Genomic DNA, 8,470 nt, shown 5'->3' with positions numbered 1-8,470 from the left:
GAAGGCAGGATACACCTTGGACAGGTCAAAAAAAAAATATATATATATAAATATAAAATGGAGGTTTCATCATGATAAAATGTTCCTCTAAAAGAACAAGGAATGAATGCAGAGCATATTCTTGTCCATGCTGCAGTTGTTTTGCCTCAGTGTTATACTGGAGGGAATGTCCCACAAGACACAAAAGCAGATTAAATAAGAGAAGACAGCTATTTGAATAGTGGTTCTGATAGTAAAGATGGTGTCAAAGATTGGCTTTTGAGAAACTGAGCTGAAAAGCAGTGAGTGTGAAAAAACATTAGAGGGCAGTGTTGTCCTAGAATTTCTCTGCTGAGCTTGCTAACATGTCTGTTCCCTCACTTTAATACCAGCGCAAAAATAGGCCTTTAATTACACTGTATAGAAAGTAGATGTTGCTTCATTCTCAGGCTAGTAGCTCCACTGGTGATTTGAAGTAGGCCGGCACCATCTCACATGTCTACAGTGTCAGTAAACACACAGGCTTGACAAGATCTCACCACTTTCTGTGTTTTTGGCCGTTATGGATTTTAGAGTGGAATTTTAATAGTAATGGATTCAGGAGACTCACCAAGAAAGAGGAAACAATTACTTGACAATGATCTGCTTCATGTAGGAGAATGAGGAGAGCATGTCAACATGTGCGCATATTGACAAAATCTCAGAGCAGAGACAGGACTCACCATCACATGACCACGATATTGACAACTTGTCCATTGTCGAGGTATGTCTCTCCCATGTTTACTTCTGCAAACAGGAGAGGCGTGTAGACACACTGATCACAGCTATGTGGGAAACTCTTGCATGGTGATTTTGCATGGTGTGGTTGAAAGTGTGCTTGCAAAGAGTGCTTCTTTATTGTAGGAGAAGAGTTGATCACCTTTCACTTACTGAAAGATAAGGTCAAATGATGTGTTTTTCTAGCAAATCACCATTTTTTATTTATTAATTTAATGTTTTTTTTATCCAAGTGTCTAGGTAAAAAATGATAAACACTAATTTCTATTTTGTGTAAGTCAGTAGGCCATGGTATAGATTTTTATTACTTCAACTTAAAGTGACTGTAAACCCCTGAACAGACTGCCATCTGAAGGAGTGTCCAAGGCCGGAGTCTGTCATGTTGTAGGGCTAGCCTGGTTTATCTAGGCGGCTACGTGAGGTTAGGCTTATCAGCCCTATTCTTCCTGACTGACAAAGGGCTCTCCAGTTAGCTCTCCATCACAGGACACTCTCTGTTCTGTTGGGTGAGCTTAGACATTCACCACATCTCAGTGAGCAAACTGCTGCTCAAGGTCATGCTCAAATAAGACCCTCGGAAACATACAGTACGCATATTAAATTAAGCTTGTTTTGGGAATGTTAAAAATGACAAGTTACAATTTATTTAGCTCTTTCAAATGAGCTCGTTGTACTCTGAAGGGAACTTTTAGCCCAAGAAGGCTAAAGCATCTGGGCTAAGTCCTCCAGACACATCTGTTCAGTCTGACTGCTGAACAGATCTGCTTGATGGACTTCTTAACTTTCAGACACTGGACTCACACATGGTCACTTTTACCCAAAAGAGAGAGAGACATTACGTTACTATTCAATTTACATCCACAGAACTAATTATGAACACCTGTACTTTGAACATTGCTGCCTGCTGCTAGGACTACTGTATTACTGTATTAGTATGTGTCTAGTATAATACATACATATATAAATTCATTGCTACTGAGGATAGCCCTCCCTACTGAAAATGATTTTGAAAGCCACTTTATCTTCTTCCACCCTATGGCCCACTGTTTACTGTTTAGTCTCTAGTGTCCTGTACTCAGGATATATTTAGTCCATTTTACAGCACTGGTATGGTTTATCGTATGTATTTACTGTCTGTTTGTACTGTCAGCTGCTCTATTCTCTGTTCACCCTACTATTATATTTGGGGTCGATTTGACGCTGTTCAATGTTGAATGTCTCCAAATAAATGATTGTCATCTTTTTGCTTCATATTTAATGACTTCCCCAATTTAATGGGGACACCTGTATAAATATAAAATTAACATAGTGATATGTTTTCAGTGTCATGTACACATTTTGTACACATCCTCAGGGTCAGTTTGACCCCAGACTGTTTCAGCTATATGAACCACAAGATTTTCAACATTTTACACATTTGCTTTGGTTGTTTTGGATGATATTGAGGTCACTCCAGTGAGCAATTTTAATATCTTTAGAAAATGTGCCTCTGCTTTAGAGCCCTAACCTAACATAACCAATACCTGTAGCAGTGCGAGAACCACTGATAGTTCACACCTTATTGGGGCGATAAAACTTAATTTCCACAAGTTTGATATTTCCCATGACAGCTGACTTTGGCTGTGTGCAAAACTGCACACTACCACACTAACAGTACACCACCAACAGCAGGCCATTCATTAGTATAGTATGTTTCGGTCGCAGCTTTCGACTTTAAAAGCAAGTTTAAATTTTTGGGGTTAAATCTCTTTGAATGTCGTGATCAGTGACTAAGCAGTTGAGCATTATTTCTGTCGTAGCTTTAAGCAAAATAGCTTTTAGCTTTTTAGTAATCAAACAACGATCCAGAAAACCTAAGTCGTCTTCTCGAACCTTCCACAGTTCAGAGTTCTCCCGCTACCTGATTGGCCCGCTCTCAAAGCCGTTGCCACGGGGCGGGGCTTTGCGTCACCGCCGCCGTTACTACGGCAACGCGAACAGCTTCGACAACAACGAAGACGACGAAGTGACGGACTGACGAAAGTTTGGCGGACAAAGGAGAAACTTGGTGTGACAGCAAAGTGACAGCTGTGAACGCGGCTGTCCGGCGTGTGGGCCGCGTCTCCGGAGAGAGGGAGCGGAGGAGAGGGTCCCTAATCACTAATTTAGTGGCAGCCATGGCACTCTGCCCGGGGGGCACATACACACACGAATGCGAGGGTTGTGTCCACACTGATAGGGACGGACAGGCCAGGACAGGGCGGTGCTCCGCTCCTGCAGTGGAGCCTGGCTGAGCCATACAGCGTGTGGGCAGAAACGCAGTTTACAACTGCAGCTGGACCGCTCCTCACCCCACAGATGAGAGATTCAGCTACTGCTGAAGGACCCATCTACCTCTGCTGATTAACTGGCTGTGTTAGGAAATCATATTAGCAAAAATAGAAATGTTATCCTACAAACTGTGAATGGAACCAAAAATATTACTCTGCGCATTTTGCACTAGTAACCACCACTAGTGCACAGTGTGCAGGGTAATGATGCTCAAGAGTAGCTATGGCATGTATGAGAGTTGTCGACAAGAGTGTTTGGGAATTTATAGACACATTATATTTCACATGAATTAAAGAATCTGGAATGATCCCAGCGATCAGATTTATAGCTAAATGGCTACTTAAAGATCTTTGACAGGGCAAACACACACACACACACACACACACACACACACACACACACACACACACACACACACACACACACACACACACACACTCCATTGTACCACATAACAAAAGCCACTATGCTCAGGTTCTACTACAGCACAGTAGCTGGGTTTTAATTAACATGTTCATTTTTCTATTCTCTTAATGCTTGAACAGCCATACATTGTTTTGTGTTATTTAATGCGTCTCAAGCTCTTTTTGGACTCTCCATCTCTTCAGTGGGATTGCTGTGTATATCACCAGCTCAGCTTATCTAATTTCATTAATGTGATCTCCTGTCCATTGGCTGACAGCTTAATGGCCATTATTTGTGGTTCCCTTCAAATAAAGCTCAGACAGTAAATTGCAGTCTGTGGCAATTGGGATCTAAGCGCCACCCTGCATTACTATATAATATCTATTCCTTTAATTAACTGAAAGCAATGCTGACATTTATTGGATTGCAAGTTACTTGTTAATGGCAATAAATTGCGGAGAGGGAAAAATATCATTGCTTATTTTACATCAATAATTTGTGGACCTTTTGCTAATGATTATTCATTATTCCCTCCCCATGGCTATTCTGTTTGTTAAAGTATACAGAGATATATCCCAAAAAGTAAGCTTTAAAGAAGACATTGAGCTGGAAAAAGCTAGAAAATGCGTTTATATATGCGTGTTATATCAGACCCTTATGCAGTGGGTTGGCCTGCACACTGCACGCTTGGTGTACATGTTTGTACAAAATATATGCCTTACCAGTGAGGAGTCCTGACAGAGCACAAGGTTAAATTAAGCTACCTTATGAGCCAATATATTATATATATCAAATATTTTATAAGTCCTAAAAAAGACTAGCAGATATTTTAGCTGCTTGTTATGTTACATTATGTCATGGTTATAATATATGCAAGAATGTGAAGTGGCATCTTACAGTAATGGGTAGGAAATACAATTTAGACATGAACTTGTTATACATGCATCATTTATCACTATGCCTTTTATTTTTTGCTCTCTTACAGTACTGTGTAAAAGTCAGAGACCAACCTTCATTTATGTAATTTCCATTCAAAATTAATTTTATGCAAAAGTAACTGATTTTTCTAGGAGATATTGTTAAGATGATTAGATACATGATAAACCACTAGCGTAAGGAAGGAGAAAGTTTTCAAAACTGGAGTAAAAAAAAATTGGTTAAAAGTTACAGAGAATATAGGACTCCTAACAACCGTGCAAGAGCTGGTAGACCACCCATACTGTCTCCATCAGATAAAGAGCAATTAAAGCTTTCATCTTTAAGAGAGAGGAGAAAATCAAGCTTCACATCTAAAAAACAATATCCAAACAACAAAAGTAGAAAATATACTGTACATATAACAGAAATTATACAGAAACCTGAACAACTGAACATGCAAATTATTACAGTGTCCACTCTTGAGGGGACTTGCTTTAAAAATTTCAAAGAAATTTGATTATTATTCAAGTTCAGTCTTTGAAGTTGGTTGCATTTTCTGCATCTCATGATCCGACTATTCCCAAACTCTTTCAATCATGTTGAGGTCTGGACTCTGGGGTGAACAGTCCACTGTTCTGTGAATACCAGCAGCTTTATTGCTTAGTTTGCAATTTTTCTGTGTCTACTGCCTTTGACTTCAGTAAGGCTTCTTAACAACTACACATCCTTTCAGACTTACAGTGTTAACTTCTCACAGTGGAAGGGTGGACAGAATCAGCTGTGCATGTTTTTTTAATCTAAAGCAAGAGTGAAGATATTTTTTTCCCTCTCTCTCAAACATGAAAGCTTTGTGTCCTATTTTATCTGATGACGACGGTGTTGGTGGTCTACCAGGTCTTGCATGGTTGTTAGGAGTCCCATCTTCTTTCTAATTATTAATAATTTTTTGAAATCCACGTTTGGAAACTACTTTTCATCACTTACTTTAATTTTATGTTAGCCTTCCCTGTGCAAGTGTGTCCAAAGAAAGATCTCCTGAAAAATAAACAATTTGTGCTTGTGGCTGCTGTGAATAAATGAAGGGTGGTCTCAGACGTTTGTACAGAACTACATAGGTAAAAGTATTTCTATTATTCCATATATCATAAAATGATCATACAGTGTAGAGGACAGCTGACCTTTTCAAATGTTGTAAAGAGAATAAATCGTTACATGGGGAGTCTTATTACAGTCACAATATATTCCTGACGGTTGGTTTTGCAGGCACTCAGTTCATGGCACAATTCAATAGATGCAGCAGACTGAGATGGTGGCTGCACAATCGCAAACCCATCGCTTGTACTGTGGCTGTGATGAGCAGCTGTATTTTCATGTTTTGGTCCACCGTCATGCCCCTTTGCCCCGTGCCTGACCGATTGCCTGACTGCCTTGCTGATTTCTTTACATGCTGCCACTTGAAGTCACTCAGTTGCCACCAGCTTGCCAATTGTGCGAACATATTCCCTGTCAGTGTGGGTCAGGCCTCAGCTGCTGTCTCTTTGGCTGCTGCGGCGCTGATCACACTGCTGGGCCCTCCGTGATCTGACAGGCCTGCCACTCTGATGACTGGCTCAGCTCAGAGGCCAGCCGCCGTTGTGAAAGGCCCGCTCGGGCCGCACCAAAGTCAAAAAGAACAGTCAGGCCATCTCACCCGCTGTCCCGTTCAATCGCAGAGGCTGAAGGGTTTGAGGGAGAGAACATCAGGCAGACGGAAGAGCAGCACCAGAATCAGGCATGATGGGAAATGAGCGGCGGGACCTGCCGGGGTCCTGGCCCTGATAAGCCTCAGCAGTGGGCCCCCACCCCCTCCAGGGCAGAGAGCCCGCTGAAGTGCGTCAACCTCGCTCCTGTCATCTCCACTCACAGAAATTTCTCTCTCCGTCTACCGCCGTCGTAGAGAGAGGAGTTTGAGAGAATGCTCAGTGACAGAAGACTCTGTCCTGAAGTGAGCAGTCTCCCTCTCCCTCCCTCTGCCCATCAAAACGCTCTCAAGTCACATTCCCTCATGGCCTTCACAGACCTGCAAGTGAGCAGCCATGACAGGAAAATATCCAAAAAAGTCGCCATTATTTTGCAAGACAATCAAAAAAGGCAAAAAGAGGCAGAAAGCTGAAATGACACATTTAAGAATTGACCCCTTTGTTTCCAACAAAAACCCAACAATGAAATACAAATACAGTACTTGATGAGTTTAAATAGAACATACACAATGATTCTGGTAAATAAAGATGATAAGTAATAATGTAAATTTATAATAATAAAAAACTAAAAATTATTATTTTTTATTTCACAGAAAGGCACAGTTGGCAGTGACATTAAAAATGAGGTCAGTGGTCAGCCTTGAATGTTGATGATCATGTACAGTGTTTCAGATTGCTGGGTGCAATTCTAATATTGTTTTTACATAAATACAAAAACTGAGATTTTAAAGCGCCAAAAGTGGCCACAAAAAGTCTGGTTTCTTTATGCAACTGTAACTGTCCACATGAAGCAGACTAATCTACACAAAATCTGTCTAGTTAAATCCAGCTCACTAAACTCAATTGACTGTGTTTCTCCATTTGCTGAGATGGAATGTGAGGTCAAAGGTCAGCCTCATGTGTAAGTGAATGCTTATTTTGTAGAGTTTCTGATTGCTGGGTGCCACAGCGATCTCAGTTTCCTGTAGGGATTGGCATGTCGTCGTCAGGCAGAGCCGGCCCATGTCGCAGTGGCCCTAATGGGGCCACATATTGTGCTAATTGTCAGCTGCAGTTGGAATGAGAACAGTGTGAGGCTTAATTAGAACTAGCAGTCCTCCAGTGTGAAGTCTGTCAGGAGCAGTGCTTCCCACAGTGCATATTTTAAAACCAGACTGACTTCATACTTCACCTAATGAAGTGGTATTTTTCAGTGCAGAGATACAAAATAGAAGAAAAAAATGAAACAAACAGTAATTTTGCTGTTTTATTGCAGGGCTAAAGGGTATATTATTATTAATGTGTTTTCAAAGCAGTTAAATTGTTCCAGTCTTTTTTAAAGTTATACAACAACATAAGAATGTCAAGATGATTCAGTCAGTCACTCAGTCACTTCAGTTCACCCAGTTTTCATAATTTCTGTTTCTAAAGTCAAATCAGATCAATCTGGCTGAAGATCAGTGGAAAAAAAGGTCCAGTGAAACTGTACTTTGGTGAAAGTGTGGGTACTGCGTCAAACTCTTATTCAATTAAGAGTGCAAATGTGCAGCCAAAACATTAGTGAAAGTCAAAAAGCCACATCCAGAGATAGATAGATAGTTTATATTTATATTAAATTATATTTATATATTTATGGGCTTGGCCCCCTAGCCAGGTGACCACGGTCCATTCTGTGTGGTGTTCTCCCTGTGCCTGCGTGGGTTTCCTCCCACAGTCCGAAGACATGCAGTCAGGCCAATTGGACATGCTAAAGTGTCCCGAGGTGTTTATGTATATTTCTGCGTCTGCCCTGCAATACGACCTGTCCAGGATGTTTCCTGCCTTCTGCCCAGTGAACGCTGGGATAGACTCCAGCACCCCCGGGAACTCAGAAAATATATATGTATATATGTATGTATTTAAGTAATGCTGGTTGTGAGCTGATCTATCCCAGCCTACCAAGCCTGATTTGTCTTAACCCTTCTGAACAAAATCAGTGTGTGGTGCAGCAACTGGGGCTGTTGGTTAGTTATGGGCAGTTTCAGTTATCAGACATACGACACTGAAGTATATCAATTTAATTTAAGAGAAAAAAAAATCTCCTAGCTTTTGACACTAAAGGTCTAAATATAACTGTTAGTAGTGTAATGTATGCTTTGTCTCTTGAAAATGTTATTGAGCCAGAGTACAAATTCAGTTGTGTTGCAATGTAAATCTATATCAAAGCATAAAGTGTAAATCTTTTTAAAAAATGGTTGTGTATAATAATGTAGTAGAATCACTCAAGTATTTTCCATCCCTGCTCCACAGCAAACGGACATGTGAGAGTACTCATTAGAGAAGAGGAGCTGCTTGTTCCACATGGGGAAAAGGAATGGACTATA

Source organism: Pygocentrus nattereri, chromosome 11 (assembly GCF_015220715.1).
Source record: "Pygocentrus nattereri isolate fPygNat1 chromosome 11, fPygNat1.pri, whole genome shotgun sequence".
Lineage (NCBI taxonomy): Eukaryota > Metazoa > Chordata > Actinopteri > Characiformes > Serrasalmidae > Pygocentrus > Pygocentrus nattereri.
This window is presented reverse-complemented; position numbering follows the sequence as displayed.